The 19,616-nt window shown below is 31.0% G+C and overlaps 1 protein-coding gene across 1 annotated transcript in view; it reads left to right on the top strand.

Annotated features, from left to right (window-relative positions):
- Positions 1-19,616, top strand: part of LOC128985428 (uncharacterized) — a 433,133-nt gene that overhangs the window by 239,744 nt on the left and 173,773 nt on the right. The window lies entirely within an intron of this gene.

The following is a 19,616-nucleotide window of genomic DNA, read 5'->3' as shown; positions in this document are numbered from 1 at the left end:
GGCCAAAATAATGTCAATATTATTCGTGACTTACTTTAAAAATTTCAATATACTCGTAGTATAGACAGCAATAAAGTACAAGAATACGGGTCTATAGTCAGTATTGATGTAGAACAATAAAATTGATATGATATCGTCGACAGATAATTATTATAACAGCATGTACTTATACAGAATCAAGCATTAGTCAACATTCAATTTTGTTTAAAGCTTAAAGTAGATTTTAGAACCATCCATGTAAAAATCCAGGTATACATTTTCAAACAATCATCAAATCAATTCCAAATTGTACAAAGTTAGGTTTGTCTGACTTAGAATTTTCTTACAGTCATAGCATTAGCCAATTATCAGTTGTGTTTACATAGTTGTTGTAAATATAGGAAAAACTTATTCAAACGAGGTACAACAAGTTCAAACTTAGGTTATATGTTTGTACTATTAAAAGTATCCACGTATTTTTAATTTATGTAGAATATAATTTCTCTAAAAGTACTTGAGGAAATTACAAAATATATGGCTTAATCCAAGCAAAAATATTATCACCATTTTAAAGAGGCCCAAACGCGATTCATATAATCGTATTATGTACAACAAATCTTGATCCCCTTGAGTGTTAATTTTAATATTGACAAATCTTAACTTGATTCTTATGTCCTGCTAAATGTTACGAGATTTCAATTTCATCAATAAAGTTGTAAATTATACACTTTTATAGTTTGGAAGTATAATTTGACCAGGAAAATGACCATAACTCAAGCAGCAAAAAAGTGATAATCTGATCCATTGTGTTAAATTAAACCATTCGTCAATTGTTGTTTTAAATTAAAGGCTTTTGTACAAACGATCAAATTGATAAAGGTTGCCTCAACATAGATTGTGTTGACTGTTTATTTGTAACAACTCGTGGTAATTGAATAACTGCAAAATTAGCAAGAGTGACATTACGAAAAAGTACTAATTAACGATAACTTTGAAATTATAAACTATTATTGCAAATGAACTTAATTAAATGTATCGGTGTGCAAACTATGACATAAAATCATAAGTTATAGTTGGATACCTTGGATTTAAAGTTATAGTTGGATTACCTGTTTGGTTTAAAGTAAACTTGAATGATAATTATTCAAATTAAACTTTTCCTAATAGCTGAAGTCGTTCTTAAATATCAGACTGTTACTCTTGCAAACTCCAGAGTCCAGACACACTGTACTGCTTGTGAATCCCGCTCGGCACACCATTTTGGCGGGAAGATTGATTTTGGCGCGAAGCCAGCAATGCAGCCCTGTCTCAGCCCCCGCAACTATTTACAGCTTCCCAAGTTGGATCTGGTCCAAATACATTGATGCTGCAGCACAACCCCTACTTCTACCCCTTCCAAAACACCCCAAACAGTTGGCAGGGGTTTCATTCATAACTTCGATCTGTTTTCTATGTAGGACGCATATTCTTGGTTTAAAAGGGTTTAATATTGCTAGAATATACTCGTACACTACTGGTGTAGTTTCTATTACTTGGTATATATAGAATTTCGGAGATATCACTTATAGTTGTTTTACATTAGTTACTATTTATTATCAAAGCGTTACCTTGCTGAACCTTCACCGTGACAGCGAGTTATTTCGTAGTTGAAATAAGCAGGTTTAGATACTTTCAACTTCTAAATAAGACATAGATTCAATTTTAGTAGATTTTTGTATACAAAAATTTCAATTTCCAAAAATATTTTTAGTTACATTGTATTTTGTTAAAAATATTTTAAAATCTAGAACAACATGTAAATGTAAAGAGTAAAACAATTTAACTCTTTTAAAGTTCAGTTCCTAACAAAACTCAATGTATAAACAACCAAACGTAGGTTCTTGAAGATTTTCTGGTACCTAATAGGGGTTGTCGTCAACTGTACAGATAACGAACGAGGTAGGTTACTGTTACCAGTGTTAATGTTCAGACTTAGAAATGTCTCAGTGGTTTAAAAACTAACAACGATTTTCCAGACTTATCATTCACTAAGTACACAACGATATAATTACTACTTCGTTTCTGTGGTGTCAAAGATTCATGTTCAATAACGTAACACAACTACGGCAAACGATTTACAAATCGTTGATTTTTAAATTAGACATTTCTTCATTTAAAAGGTTTTAACATTATATACTGCCTTTTATTTAATGAAAATGTTCAATTATAATTCATTTTAGTAGAAAAATTACTTATTAGGATTATTAGTGTGTACCGGTCGTGTCTTTCCCGAAAGTGAGGTACCTTCCATTTTGCCGACGCAACATGGAGTCTGTACCCATATTGCATCGAGTGCCGTACAGAATGTTTATTTATTCAATGGTTTTATTACGGCTAACTTGCTTTCTTTACTGCTAATAAGATTTAAGGTCATTGTAATGCGTTACCAAAAGAATATTTTTAATTAGATTGTAGCCACACGATCAAACAGAAAAATGTATTATTTAGAGGTGTTAATACATTTTTATGTATGATATGTTTTTTTTACCATTTTACATTTATGTTATTTTTTAAAATTATAACTGCGCATTATCACACTAATCATGCAATTGAGGTTAAAATAAAAACCAATTTAGTTTTATAGTTATTGAATACTCTTTAATAGTCGTATATCTAACATAATAAATGCAATTATTAATTTATTTTTAAAAGATAAACTAAATCAGGAAGGAAATCAAGATTGAGATTTAGAAAAAGTTTACAAGTTTCTGACTCAATCTAAAATTACAGTGAGCTCTAACTGGAGAACAGTTAGACTTTACAATTAAGTGTAGAATCTCCAATTACCATTCCCAATCATTGGATAGTTAGTGATTCTTGCAGAGAAGTCCTACATATAAAATGTTACTAACTGGCCCGACAGACGTCGTCCTGTCCTAATGTGTCTTTATGTCAAATGGTCGTTCATTTTCAAGATGAGCTCGTTCGCATGGCTCAATCACGTCCTGGTTGAAGTTCGTTCGCTACGCTCACTCACCTTTTGGTTGCAAATTAGCTGTTGTCATAAATGTAAAAGAAATAATGGTGCTGCACCCTGTTGGTAATCCTTGTAACTTTAATGCTATTGAACATCATAGAACAGAACCAACTTGTTTAATTGAAACAGCTGTTAAGATTCATTAATTCCATTTCTCATAAGGTTAACATGGGAAACTCCAGAGCCACTGGGGCGGAGCCGATTGGACGTATCACGAAATTGATGGTGTATAAACCTATTCCATGAAATTCTACACGTATGTACCAAGTTTCGTGGCAATCGGTTCAGCGGTGTCTGAGTTTATCACTGCCAAATATACCAACATCCTCTTTTATACTTATAGATCAAATAAGGTCAGCTTCCGAAGTGGTCTCCGATGGTCTCCTTAACAAACGAAAACAACAATTATCAACAGACTGACACATAATGTATAGCCAAAAACCCCATAAAACAGGGATAAGCGGTAAGAGTATCTACTCATGTTATGGGGAAAATCACTAAAGTTACAATACATTTTAAACCGTAACCTTTAACCTTTACAGCAATGGCTAAAATAAAAGCCAAAGTGTTAATTCTCATTAATTTATTGCATCAATAGGTACATTAGGCACCAATACAATTGGTTAAAAATGATTGCAGTATATATTTTTCTACTCTTGTTTTAATACTTGTATACTTATCAAAACAAATAGAAAAAATCTCTTCGTTATTGTATATACCTATTTCCTGCCTCTTAATAATTTTAACAGATTTTTGTAGCAATAAAAGTGGGTTACTAAGTACAAAAGGACTCGCGATATTCTGTAACAAAGGTGATCTATTGTAGAAGCTCCAAATTCTACACAAACTCCTCAAAGTAAACTAAGTGTTTACCTTCCTACGTTTGAAGTCTGCTTGGTGCTTTATTGCCATTGAGATCAAACGTTTTCGATTTAGATTCCCATTATTTTGTTAATTGTACGATGATGGAGGGTTGGATGAAATGTTAAGACTTTTAATCACTTAAAACAAAATTAATTGCATTATGCAACAAGTGAAATATTCGACCACTTGCTAACATTGAAGCTTCTATAAATTTAACTGATATGAAATGTTGAGTTTAGGCCTATACCACTTAATTTTAATTGTAAAAGTAGACTTGTCTTTCTGTAAAATATGGTGCATGTTTTGATTATGATATTGGTGGGTAGGGCCTGATATCGACTAAATGTGTCTCTGTTGTCCTAGAATATCATGCTTTTCTCTTATGGTTTTTTATTGTTAAACGACCTCAATAGTCTTTACTGTAACTAGATAAAATTATTTCAAATTGTATAATAAAATAACAAGAAACTTAATGCCCTCTACCATTCAAGTCATTTGCACACCTTAAAACTATCGCCAGCGGATCTTTAAGGTTGATAAATATGAGGACGTATGCTTAACCTAAATAACTACATAGTGTTGAAAAGAAAGTCATAAAATTATCTGAGTAAATAAATATTCTATGCCATTGACATCATACATATTTTTCAGCTTCTAAGATTCCAACATTTCTAACTGTAAATAGTTTCTATAGTTTAACTTATTTGCGTCTAATATACTCATCAATTTATCCAAACAGCTGATCCATTGTTGTTTTACTCAAAGCTGATTGAGAAGGCCTATTTAAGTGTTCATTCATTTTAACTACGTATATTACCCGTAATATTTTATTCATTAAACACACTCCTAATGGGTTTATAATTCTTGAGCTTTAGTTGAAGATAATTTTAAGGTTATTCCTGCCTAGTTTATCCAGTCATTTCGTATTGCCTTGTATTCTTAGTTATTACCTATTTAAAAACTATTTCAACCAAATAAAACAGAAATTATTGAACATAACACCACCAACTTAAAACACCCATGAAAAGTTCTTCAGATAAAGTTCATGTATGATATTACTTATTCAAAAATTATTTCTAAATGTTTTATATACATTATTTATGTAGGTAGTCTGCTGCTCTTTCAGATTTTCAAGAACCTTTGACATTTTCTGATGCTGGAGGAGCAAAACCCACACCAGGACGCCTACAATATATATCGTAGTGGGTGACAGGGAAAACACTTTTAATTAAATAAAATATAAAAACGCCAGGACCGCCATTTTATTTTCCATGTTTGCTATCACAAAATATTGTAAAGTGGAGTTTAATTTGAATAAAAGGCAATTAAAATTATTGGAGTGTTGGTCGGTGCCGTTTGTGACGTTTGATAGCTTTTGAAAATTTAAAAAAAATGCACATTTATCTACTGTATAAAAGGATGTACTTGGAAAAGTCACGAATTTATAGGTAAAAAATTACCTTATTGAACAGTCCTTCATATTTATGTTGTATAAATAGCTATACTATATGTTGCTGCATCCACCAATATAAGTTATTTCAAATAGGCACTATGTAACCGCTGTAAAGCAAGATGACAATAAAGATTTTCTGATTTATATTGTTCGGGAAATTGATTATTGAAGAGGCTCTTGGTAGGTTCAGCCCATTTCTTAAACCCTCAAACAAAAAATATATTAAAATCTATATCAAGTTACATTTTAAAAATATGTTGATATTATAAAACAACATATTAGCAGTTAATTCATTGAGTTAATGCTATCCTTGAATATAAAATACTCAATAGAACTGATAAGTGGACAATAGCACAGATTACGAAATGTTCAATTAAAACAGCTGATTTCGACTGAAGCTTTGTTTAATTCATTGGCAAACCTGACACTGACAAATTTATTTACTTCAACAAATTTACTAAAGAAATATCTACTGCACACAATAAGTACTTTCCCCATTACACCCTTTTGGAAAGTACCCAGCAAAGCAAGGGGTGAGCTGGAACAAGTACAAGGGTGAACTGTACTGATAAAAAGTAGTTGCAGGTACCAAGATTCGAACCTACGACATCGCTGCGTTGGGCCCGCTGTCTGTGGCACTACCGAGTGAGCCATTTTCTCTCTTTTACAAAAGACAAAACAGTTGTTATAAATGGATTTGAAATAACCAAATGGTTTGATAATTGTAACAAACCTAATGTATGTACTTTAAATTAGTAGATTCGTTCAACCAAAAACTATGTCAAACATAGTTTTTGGTAGGTAAAAGAGTATTGTTTTGAATTAGTTTTGCCCCTGAGATAACTTTTAAACCATATAAAAATTCACGCTTTACTTCCCGGTCCCTTCATTTAATAGTTACAGCCGAGAAGTGCGTATTAAGTGTGTGAAAGCACAAAGTTTTTTTTTTCCGAAAGTTTCCGACATCTACACATGATACAAGAAAAGTATGTTATCCTTTTAAAATACCCCCGTTGCAACAAACCTGCAGACTAAGCGAATTTCCATTTGCCTGAATGGATTTACACTCAAATATCTAATTTATTCCCTAATTAAATAGCATTAGTACTAGGTTTGCTGCAACAGGGAAGGTTAAAAGTTTTTTTTATGTTAATATGTAGTTTAGTATAAAATAAATGCATTGTAAAAATTTGATCAAAATATGTTAATAAACAAGCTACAACAGTTAGCTTATTCTCCATAAAAATAAAATGGGGATTTGAAACCCCCGTTCTCATAGTCCGATGATGCTGGTTCGTTCGCCAACTCGTTCAAATAAATGTAGGTGTAAACCAAATTTAATTAAAATCGTATCATGTTTTCTTGAGTCATCGAACATATTTATTTATTTTGAACGGATGGTGTTTTTGACCTCTGGGGAACTCAAAACGAAAAATAATCAGTCCCGGGTCCAGGTCTCACCATGAGGACTACGGTAATAGCTTAATCTCTATATGGGAAATTCTCTAATAAACGATAATACTCTTAATTTTCTCCCTGAAAAACTTAAAAACTATTACACTGTAATGAAGATAATCAATGTTTATGAGTTGGGCTAAAGTTAACTTTACGTCCAATAAATTAGGCCAGTCGACTAAATAGAGACAATAATTTGATCAGTTCATTATTTGTTCTTTTTTAACATTATTAGTCGTCATTAAGTTCATAATCTTCAAAATAAAAGTGAACGTTTATGAATTTCTTAAAAAAAGTTACATCCTTTTAAATTAGAAGGGCTAAATGTTTAGCTTCGGATTAGAGAGAGCTCATTACGCGTTTAGTGAAAACGAACCTTAATGAAGGGTTTTAAGCTGGTGTGTAGCAAAATGAAAATATACAATGACTTCTCTCCCTTATTTGTCTAACAATGCGAGGGTTTTAAGGTACTCAAATGTTTTTCTAGCACAAAGTAAAATACAGTTTAGGATTTGATCAAACAAAAAATGAGTACTTTGTTGGATATAGAGATTTGCTACTGATAAAATATCGTCATACTTTCAACTTGTTAGCGAATTTCCCATAGGGAATAAGCTATTACCGTAGGTTTCATGGTAAGACTTGGACCCCGGACCGATTTACTTTTTCATTTTGACGTCCTTAGAAGCCCAAAAAACACCATTCGTTCGCCATCGTCGTTGAAACACCAACATGATCGGACCATGGGAACGGGGTTTTATGGGGGGATTTATGGGGTAAAATGTTTTTTAGTTTTTTCTCAAATCATAAAATTTCTCAAATTTTCTCTAGACCATTTCAGAGAGCTTAAAAAAGCAAATAATTTAGTATATTGAAGTGTTTTTTCGTGGTTATTGGTTACAGAGAAAATTGTAAATTAAAAATTCCCATGTTATTCTTAAGGGGAGTAAGTATACTGTTGTAGTCTGCTCGTTTATGGATATATTTGGATCAAACTTGACAAATCTATTTATTTTATACTAAGCTATTAATATTTAATAAAATACACTTTATTACCCTCCTTGTAGGCAGCAAACCTAGGTACTCGTTAAACCTAATGTTATTTGAATAGATTTAATTGAAAATCAAATCAGATAAATGTAAATTCACTTAGTCTGCAGGTTTGCTGCGGTGGGGGTATCTTTAAGTATGAGATAATTTTTCGATTAGTTATGAATTGAGCACAGCATGCTTATTCTTCAGAAACCCTGTTAAGTGTAATATATAATAAAAGCGTAACAGAAAGCCTACAGGCTTGGTTAGCTATACAGTAAGCCATCATGAATTTTAAAATTTGGAATATCACTAACAATTACTTCCATAATTCTAGAAATTATAGTTTATTTAAAATTAAGAAATACTATTTAAAATTCCAATACTGGAAACAAAACTCGCTCTTCGTTAGAGTTCTATAGATTAAGAAAAACATTAAAAATACCTAATAGATCATCGAAACTGTATGACTTGAATTGTAGTTTCAATCTCCTATTGTCTATTTTTGGCTGGCAATTGTTGCAGACATATGTTAAACTTATGCCTAAAATAAAAATATTATACAAAATCCATTCATTGGTGAAAAAGTCACTTCAAACTAAATAACTTTTACATTCAACATCTTGAACTAAACAAGTATTATTTAAATTCGAACAAAATGTTATACACAGTCAAGCATTTGACCATCACTATAAATCCAACCCCTGATGTAATCCAAAGTTTACATTTTTACATTACATTTGGTTCAAAATATGGGGTGAAATTCTAAATCAATAATGTTGTTAAACAGCATGAATGAAAGTTTGGAGCTGTATAAGTAGACCCCTCCCCCACGTACCCCCCTTGTATAGTATTGATCTCACTCCATTCATGAATGTGAGTTGACTTTGCGTCCTATTGTTGCCATCCTGATATGAAACCCTAAATCTAATAACCCAAGGCGGGCTTAAGAAACCATCTCTTTAAGGTTTTGTGGTGTGCCTAATGAAGTTTCAGATATTTGTTCATTTCGCGATTATTCCAAAGCTCCAATTTTTGAGATTGAATACAAAATATTTATATTTGACTGAAATAATAAGAATATTAGCTTGAACCTTAAAAAGGCTTACGAGCGAACAATCAATATTTTAAACTTTTCCAACTAATACATTGGTTTCAACTTTTTACATCTTTTATGTACATTTAAACTGTTGGACCAATCAAATAAAGTAAAAAAAAATGGAAAAATAGGGTTCAATCAACGAACTATACTAACGTAGTATAGTTCGTTGGGTTCAATATTTGAGATTCAAATAAAAACTACCGTAATTTAATAAATTAAGAAAAAATGCAAAAGTCATATGATAAAATGACATAAATGTCACATGGATTGTTTCCATTCTTATGAAGAAACGTTGCATTATCGTACATAGCAGTGTCAATTAATTAATCAAATTGATATTCATTTACATAACTAACATTGTTATCTTGTCTCTTTTAATATGAGAGTTACATCTTACATGTCAGCGAACACCACATATGTATGTGTGTATGTATGTGTGTCTATGTGTGTGTCACATATGTATTTATATGTGTTTATATATAAATTATACTTGAAAATATGGGTAGGCATATTTAGTTTAGAAATAATTCTCAATATACAACATTTAAAACGTATAGCTTGATTGAAATTGATCAATGTTTATGAATAAGATACTTAAGGATAAGTTAAACTTCAATAAACCAATAACGATTCAAACTTGTTGTAATATTGAATCAAATGAAAAGATTGTGCTGCATACTGTTGGAATTGTTAAATGCCAATGAAGAAATCATATAAGACTATTCGATTCGATACCTTCTTTAATAAAGCTCTATCTTCCAGGTTACTCGTGCTGTGATACTTTACTTCAGTAAAATGTTATTTGAATTTTTATTTGTTGAAAAATGTTTTCACGATCAAAGTTTTTCGATTTGTCATTCATGTTCACAATGATCATTTTGTGCATCATTGTATGTATTTAATCGTTGGCAATTGTCTGGTAATTATCATTTTACTGTTTAACATTGGACTGGTTAGGAATTTTTAGTTACTCAAAACGTGGTCGATGGAAATGATTACTTGAGTAAGGATTTAATTCAAGATTTCATTTCCTCATACATACAGCAAATTAAAAGTAGGCAAGATGAAATATGTTTACCCAACTGAAATTCGGGTGTTACTGTTTTTCTAGTGATTTGCGTTTATTTTTAATCATTTACACACAACAAAACCCATTTGTTTACACTATGTATTAGTTACGCTAGTTACATTTTGTGTGTACCGTCGCTCCGCGAAGGATTCCTATCTAGGCAGGCGTCAAGTTGGCAATATGAGTACAGCTGTTGTTTTGCATCAGCTGTTTCGCAGGCACTCCTCAGAAAAAATGCATCAGAGCGAGATGGTCTACTTTTATTCTCAGAAATCCAACCTTAATAACCATTTAGACAACTTTTTGTCAGAATTTTTACGTACTGAATCTATATTTGAAAAATTGACAAATAATATTGACTTTTATTTTATGTGTATGAAAACTTTCAATTTTTCTAAATATTTATTTTATGAATAGACGAAAAAGAATAATAACTTATATTGATAAACAAACTAAATGGAATAAATAAAATAGTATTTATCACTAATTGGATTACAAACCAACTACAACAGCTATTTAACTAACTAGCAAAAAAAAGTTAGTTAAACTAACTACTAACAAAAAAATACTAGTTCAGCTAACTAAGTATTTAATTATTTATTTTTGGTTTACAACTATATTATTTGTTTTCGAGATTTTTGAGACAGTAAAAAAATAATTCAAAAATGTAAAAATTTTAATTCTTTACCTTAAATGTAGAACATACTCTCGCGTCGATCAGATTGACGAATTTGGTGTAACAAAAAGGACATACAAAAATATTTTAACTTGAGACATACACTTTTAAAAATAAAATTCAGAATAAATATGCTACTATTGAGAAATATTATATTGATAAATTGCACGTAAACCAACGCAAAAAATCTTTTACTGTGGGTGTTGTGGTTTTCGGCAAAAAACTAATGGCCACAAAGAAATAATGCTTATTTGAAATTTACCATCGTGTGTTTTCATCAAGAAAGCTCCAATGAATGGTAATAGCCATCACCCTTGGTAACTTCTCGATTGTTTCATAATAACCCGTTTATTGACTAACTTGTACCGTGGCCTACTTCCTCCCTTAGTTCCAAAGCGGAGTTTCTCTGTTATCGAAATGCTTCTAAAAGCGTCAGCGATGTCAAGGCCTTGCAACGATTAGAGCCAAAAATAAATTTATCAAATATTACTAGTGTAAGTGAATGGCTAGTATATTACAACATAGCTGGTAAACAGAATGTTGTTAGTGGTACTAAACATTTTTATTTCTTAAACAGACATAAATTGCATGCTCTAGGTTTTCAATGGAGTAAAAGAGCTACTAATAAATGCTTAGGGTATACAGTGAATTTTGAATTTCCTTATAAACTGTAAAATCTTAACGATGATTTGGTGACATAAAAAGTTCAAGGAATTAGAACGAATTTTCTTATAGATTTAGTTTAAGTTTTATAACATACTAGCTGGCCCGACAGACGTCGTCCTGTCCTAATGTGGTTTTATGTCAAATGCTAGTTCATTTTCAAGATGAGCTCGTTCGCATGGCTCAATCACGTCCTGGTTGAAGTTCATTCGCTACGCTCACTCACCTTTAGGTTGGAGCTCGTTCGCTGTGCTCACTTGCCTTCAGGTTAGCTCGTTCGCTACGCTAACTCGCCTCCAGGTTGAAGTTCGTTCGCTACACTCACTCACCTTTTGGTTGCAAATTAGCTGTTGTCATAAATTAAAAAAAATTATAGTGCTGCACCCTGTTTGTTAACATATTAACTTTTTAATTCTATTGAACATCATAGAATCAAATTGTTTAGTTGAACCAGCTGGAGATTCTTTAATTCCATTTAAATATGAGTACTCATAAGGTTAACATGGGAAACTCCAGAGCCACTGGGGCGGAGCCCTTTTGACGGATCTGCACCAAACTTCACACAAACCATCCTTGAGTAATGCTTGATAATGCCTGAAAGATTCATTACAATCTGTCGAGCGGTTTCGGAGTCCATAAAGGACAAACAAACAAACAAACAAACAAACATACAAACAAACATACATTGGATTTTATATATATAGATTGAATGTGTCATGAGATGCTTAATAAATTGTTGTTGGTAAAATTCACTTAAATCACTGCACAAGGAAAGTGATATGCTTACAAAACAGTTATTTTGTTCTTTGTCTTCTTTAATATTTTTGTAATTTTTAATTGAATTAAAGCTATGTTCTATCTGAAGTCTAATACGATCCAAACAGAATAACGTGTGTACTTTGGCCGTGTTAATTTCTAATCAATATATTTCTATATTTCATCAACACAGACCAACTTCTTTTTAATACAAAAATGTATAATTGTGTTAATTTTCATAGATTTTCACTCAATACAACAGTAGTAGGATGATTAAATACAACGATTAAGAAAGAATATAAAAACTAACACCTGTCAACTTTGCAACACTTAACTTGATAGGAAGGGAGTTGATGACGTCAACACAACATTCATGAAACTGCGAATTAGGTCATAGAACAGGTGATCTCAACAGCTGGAAACCCCCATGACCTGTGAGTATTCAATTCAATTAGTTAATTTCCGACTTATTGTCTCGGACTTCGGTGAGACGGGAACGCGTTCGATTCCCCGCATTTCCCCAAATATTTTATAACAGGAAAATTTTCCCGCTTGTTTAACCTTCTTTAAAATGCTCCTGGCGTGGACACAAAAAATAGTGACATTACAGTTAATAGTAAAATAACGTGTTTTCTACAGTGATGGCGTTATTTTTACTTCTAAATTCTGCAGCGCTAAGTAGCTGATAGTGAAATTTATTTTTCACCGAGGTAAAAAATTTAAAAGCTCTAAACAAAAATGTTAGATTAAAATACAGAGGGCTCTACTAGTAAATTTTTCAACCTCAGTGTATTAGTTATGAACTGAGGTTTGTTTGGAAAGGGCCGAAATGTTTGATGAATGTAACGTGAGGTAGACAGGATGTGAAATTTGTGAAACATTTATCTTGTTCTCTTCGCTTCTTTGTTGAATGAGCTGCATAGTAAACGAGCAAGCTCGAAATTTACCAATAAAATACCTGCATTTTATATCAGTATACAAATAAATGGATTTATTACATAAAAAAATCAATTTACCAAATGTAAAAGTTGAATTTATTCCTGAAGCACTAGCATAGATGTAAATTTATGCTAGTTCAAGTATGACATAATTTTATTGATTTAGCACATCAACCAAATCATTAAACCTTTTGCAACATTAAGGCTCAAGATATCTCAAAATGTACGATATATCATTTTACATTTAAACTTTTTTGATATTGTACTTTGTTACCATGGAGACCAATAAATATTTAATTTTAAAACTCTCACCTCAGAAAGCCCGCGGGGCAGAGTCCTAGTTCAATATCGAAGGAGGAATACTGCCCTGCTAAGCACAGTTGTGGTAACTGACATTTTTGGGGAAAATGAGATATGGTTTCCATGTGATTCTACACATACTTAGGATCATATAAATAGCTTTAAATGCCGTATATGTTGTTGTATTTATTTATAAAATGCTTATTTTCTTTGCCGTATCTGCAGTTTAGGAGTGTTTTACCAAGCGCAGTTGTTGTAACTTACATTTACTAGGGTATTTAAGTTGTATCCAACGACAGATACAACGATTTCCCTTAGGAATGATATGTTACCACAAAATGCTTTAGCAATCCATCAGTTATGGCAATTTAGTTTAGCATCATCCCCATTATTGGCCGAGTATTCCTATATAAGTGCCGTGTTGTTGGATCAAAGCTTTTGTCTCTTTGAATTGAGGCGACCTATTATTATCATATAATGAATTTAATTTCCTTTATATTGACATTCCACTTGGCGATATTGATAATAGTATCATTTTTGACTGCAAAATATTAACAGAGTATCTTGTAGGCCTATTAAATGATGGGCCTTTCTTTAGAAGAGGTAATTTATTCTGCCAATAATGTAAGCATAATAAATTAAGCTGTAAGTTAAGTTTTTACAGGCCAATCTGATGAAATAAATTATGACTTGAGTGAAGGGGTTTATGGTTCAGATAATGTAGGCTTGATAAATGAAATTGAGATTTTAACAGGTCAATCTGATGATCTTAATAAAAATGTACCTACTTATGGAAATTACTCATAACAAAAACGTCTCAAAAAGTGGGTAGTATTTTTTTTACAACCTTGTGCTATAACAAAACCAATGATAGGATTATTCAAGATATGTCTAAGGAAAATGGTGTCTCACCAAAACCTGATGGGAGGAAAGGATGCCCCATAACAAGATTGACAGATTGTTGATTGCTGATCCAAAATGACCATACAAATTGTTAAAAAAATTCAAAAGTTGTATTACAATAATTGTTTTACAACCATTAAAAAGCATTTTGATTTAAACTTCAAATTACAACATTTTAATGTAAGATTGAAATTATCTTTAAATTGTTTAGCAATCAGTTTTATGCAGTATACAAAATAAGTTTTAATACTAGTTGTAACTATTTTAAAACAATTTTAAAATTGTTTTATTCTTAGTTTTGTTATAAAGAATTTTAAAACCATTTTCCAAACAATATTAAAATTTTAACAATTGTTTGTTTAGGTCTAGTTCTTAAAAAAACAAGTTTCAACAATTTTAAAATAAATTTTTTTACAATATTTAAATTGTTTACAAAACTATTAGACAATAGTTTGTGTAGTTCTTAAAAAACAAGTTTCAACAATGTTGAAATAAATGTTTAATTTGTTTGATTATTGATGTTTGATTAAGTATGAGATGTTAATCTTAATTAATGGGTTTTATCCCTGTTTTGGCCATTTTTTTAAGTCGCATGCATTTAATTTGGATTATATATACTAGCTAAATATGTTTTATCATTCATGTTTTATATAACAGCTTATAACGCTTAAAATTTTTTGTTTTAAAATGTAATGAAGTAGTTGAAAAAGTATTAAAATAAAATAAAATATGTTTATCATTATTGTACAGTTAAAGCATGGTAATTAATTAATTCTTCTTATAAAGAATTTTTTTTGGAAAATATAATACAATTGTTTATAATTTTATACCAGTTATGTACGAACCTACATGGATTAACATACATATATGTAGTGTCGTGTGCTTCTATATTATAAATAATTATTTAAATAGGTAAATTCATAATGCTTAAGTTACAGACTTTTGTGATAAGTTACCGATAACGTTGTGATAGTTGCGATACTAGATACAGTGGTGGAACACCTGCTTAACATATAATAATTAACAATAAATACAAATATTATTTTTATATTTCAATTTTCTAACTTATTTGAGAAAAGTTTTAGAAGGTGTTGAACAATTTAAGGGGGAAGATTAATTAATCATATAACAATTATAATAACATCACTAATGGTATAATTCATATATATTTAAATACCAGTATCCTCTCCAACCCCCCATAAAAAACAATTCAACAACTTGTTGCTAAAACAGAATCATAGTATCAAAAATATTTCAATCCAGAAATTTTGTTTATTTTGGGATCCTTATATTTTGTTGCATTTTAAACAATAACCATGATTTTGCTGGACCAGTTTGTGGCATCTGCAGAGATACAACATATTGGCTTAGGAAAATTAAGTTGCCACTATATGGCCAAGTATATTTTATTGTAATTGATAAGAACTAAAGCATTATCTAATTTCTTAAGTATTTAGAATGTTTTCATGTTAAAAATAATTTTGGAAAAAGATTTAGCGTTAAAAAATACATAAGATGTGACCAAAAAAATTGTTTTAAGTCAATTTTTGACTGTAGGGCATAGTTTTAAACATACTACCCTTATTTTCTCAATTTTACCCAGATGTCAGTTACCACAACTGTGCTTAGCAGGGCAGAATAGTTCTATATCCATCATCGTAGCGGTAGCTTTATATTTGTCCAATTTGAGCCAAATCGGTTCAGTAGTTTTTGAGTTTATCTCATACAAACACACAGATTCACAGACCCCACCTTTTTTTTGTAATAGTACAGATTACAAAGACTTGTAAGAGAGACCACTTCATCAAATCGAAATTACATTTAAGCAAATAGGTGGGATGCTTAGAAAATTTGCAGTCCATTGTAGTCATTATGTATTGGTAAAAAGGATCAATAAGATATAAACAAAATTGAGTCAAACAATAGTTTAATTTTGTACAACATTGAATAAATTAGAATCTAAAGGGAGTGTGTTTTATCTATAATATTAGTGAGTTAATAAATAACTAATAGAGGCAGCAAAAACTTCATCCTAAATAAAAAAGTAAAAAATCAATGGACAGAATTAAATTTAACATTTCAATAGTGTGTGAGTTTCACAATAAATATCTAATAAATCCCACCTACAGTTCTGATACAATTCTGAATAATCAGCTACTTAAGGATTGCAAAGACGTATCTATGCCGTTGCGCTTCAAAGCATAATAGTCTTTTTGTTTAAACCCTTTATCTTACAGTTCTGACAGTGACGGCTTATTATGTAATTTGAGTTTGAAGCTTCTTAAAGACTTATTATCGTCATCGCCTCCCACGTCTGAGAATGGAGCTCCGATCTTGAAATTGATTATGGAAGAAGACAGAGAGCTATTTTAAAACGTGCTCCTACAATTTTTATTAAGGTTTAGGAGCTTCGGTCAAAGAATTTTAACTTTTCTTAAAGAAGCTTGGTTTTAACTTACGATTTATTTTAAAAAGTCGAGTTTTGTACCTTAAAAACTAAATGTTTTAATATTAAAATTCTAAGAACAGATGAGTTTAAATTAAATATCCCCACCACGGGAAACCTGCTGACTAAATTTCAACTTGTCTGATTTTTACTAAAATATTTTCATAAACAAGACATATTTTTTATTCCCTATTTAAATAGCATTAGACTTAACAAGAGCTTAGGTTTGCTGCTACGCGGAGGTTTAAAAGTATTATTTTAGACAAAATAGTAAGAGTACAGGTTGAAATAAATAAATAAAAAAAATTGATCAATGTATATATCTATAAACAAGCAAACTACAACAGTTTTTTCCTAAGCAGCCTTCAAACATGGAGAAAATTTTTAACATTATTTGTAATTTCTAAACCAATGATTGATACACATTGATACGACAGTATTTTAAAGTAGTCTTTTCAGTTCAGTTCTTAGAATTGAAGAGATTCACATTACAGCATTGTTTACTTGCTTAATAGCATTGTTTTTTTTTTGTTTTTTTTTTTTACTTTACAACACCATATTAAAGTTCTTTCTTAGTATCGGACCAATGAGGTTCAAGGATTGAGCGAAAAGAAGAAAAATTGTAATGTTTCCAACGACAGTTTATCAGCTGTTTAGACCATTTTAATTGTTAATGAATGGTTGGTACTAGTTGCATCACTTTCAATAGCAATGAGAGGTTATAAACGAAAACCTAACCTCTCTTAGAAGTTACGATTAGTGGTTATTGGTAATTACAACACTGCCCTACGTAAGTAAAGCAGTGTAAGCAACTAGCGTGAATAGTGTTAACGTGATCGTTGCGTAAACTAATATATCAGGGAAAATATTTTAATATAGATAAACAGCATTTTATTGTAACAAATACTTGTTATAAGAGATGACAAGAGGCGTGATGGAAAATTCTATTTAATCTTTCAGAGGTTGAACCAATTTGTCGCTTATCAAAGATATTTGTTCGAAGAATTTGTGATAAAAATAGGTCCTAAATTAAAACATTGAATATAGCTCGTTTATGTTTCTTCTTCCTTGTTTCTTATTTGTTCCTTTTTCTTCTGGCTCTGGCGTTTTACTAAACTTCAATACAAATACTTCTATACAGGTAACAGGCATAGGTAATATTGCAATGATATTCACTATTCACAGTCTACGTCATGGCTAATCATATAAACATATTGTCATTATTATCTTGTCTGGGGAGCGAGCTGTAAGTGGCTAGAGCGCGGGACTTCGGTTCCAGAGGCCCGGGGTTCAAATCCCGCCAATCACCAATGGATTTTATCCTCGTGATAATGCCGCAATCCCTATAAAAATATCTTGTATGTAATAGTGTATTTCATCACTAGGGCAGAAGTAACTAGTTTCGGCTGAAGGACACTTTTTGTCGGTGCGATGTATTATATTTTTCGTGATATTAAACCATTATTTACGCAAAATGAGCTTCAAAACTAAAAAAGCTACTTTAGACCCGCAACGCATGTATTATAGTTTTGCCGCAGTATGAGGAAATAGTATATTTCATCACAAGGACTGAAAGTGGCTATTTTTGGTACGCAATGGAAATACAATTAAGTACCAAAAATACAATTTCTCTCTGTGCGATTCATACTGTATAAATAACCTTCTAATCCTTACATTATTAAACCACATAATTTTAGGTTATACAAAGTCGGTATCCATGTTTACAATTCTGTTGTTTACAAAAATAACTTAAAATATCGTGGGATTAGCAGCGTTTTCATAATGTGTGTTTCAAATAGTAAAAAACATTTATAATGCGCTATAAAAAGATGTTGAGGTTAGCAAATCGAAAATTTACCATTTTTTCTGTTCCCTATTTGAAGTTACCCGAAAGCGATAATTTTGCGGACGATTTAGAGAACTAAAAACGGCTGTTTTCCAAACAGTGTGATGATTGTTTATGTTCTACCCGTTATTGTTATGTATTATTTATCTAGTTGTTGAATCCTTGTAGTAAAGGTTATTGTGTTGGCTTATAATATGAAGCATGCTATATACTTTATGGTCTATTTATCATCACATATCCATCATCCTTCGTATCAATCCTTAGTATCAATATCAAACCAATGTTGTACTCTTTATCGTGTTAAACTAAAGTTTTTCACTTATATTACAAGTTAGACAATACTTAAACTTTTGTTAAATTTTACATAAGCTTGAATGGATTTTTCTTCGCATGCAATTTATTATAGTGTGTCACAATTTATGTATTTTAAAGTTGGTGTATACCGTATGATTGAAGAAATAAACAGGTTCGGCTGCAAAAACCTCCCATTTTAAATATAATAATGAGTCATGTCAATCTACTGTTCTCCAAAAAACATTAGTTTGGCGATAACAAAGAAGTAACATTCGTGGTTATTAATATAAAAACATAATATGGAAAATATTAAAGTTTTCAATTTAGTACCGCATGAAACATGTTCAACAACTATTTTTGGTTTAATTACTTTTTGTTTAATTTCCGATTCAATGCCTTCATTTTTAGACTGTGTATAATTACTTAAAAACTCATTTAATACCAAAATAGCACATTTATATGCATTGGTTAGTCCAAAGTTGTGTTTCTTTTTTACTGGCAATATGTTCACATATACATCAAACAGTTTTTACACAGTAATTATTTGCTGAAAATAGTGAAAAGTTAATGATTTATTTACTTAATCGAGCCGACATATGCTTAATATAAAACACTAGCAGAGTAACTGTCCTTCGTACGGGGTTGGCGTATATCATAGAACCAACTTGTGTAGTTAAAACAGCTGGAATTTTTTTATTCCTATTAAATATTCTGATAAGGTTAACATTAGAATCTCCAGAGCCACTGAGGCGGAGCCCAAAAGGATCTTTGATATAAGAGTATGTCTATATGTTAATCGGAAACTTAAGCTATCATCAGTCAGC

This window comes from Macrosteles quadrilineatus, unplaced genomic scaffold, assembly GCF_028750875.1.
Source record: "Macrosteles quadrilineatus isolate MER2022 unplaced genomic scaffold, UCM_ALF_1.0 Scaffold_2__2_contigs__length_208266976, whole genome shotgun sequence".
Taxonomy (NCBI): domain Eukaryota; kingdom Metazoa; phylum Arthropoda; class Insecta; order Hemiptera; family Cicadellidae; genus Macrosteles; species Macrosteles quadrilineatus.
Note: the sequence above shows the minus strand (reverse complement) of the source record. Positions and strands in the feature narration are given on the sequence as shown.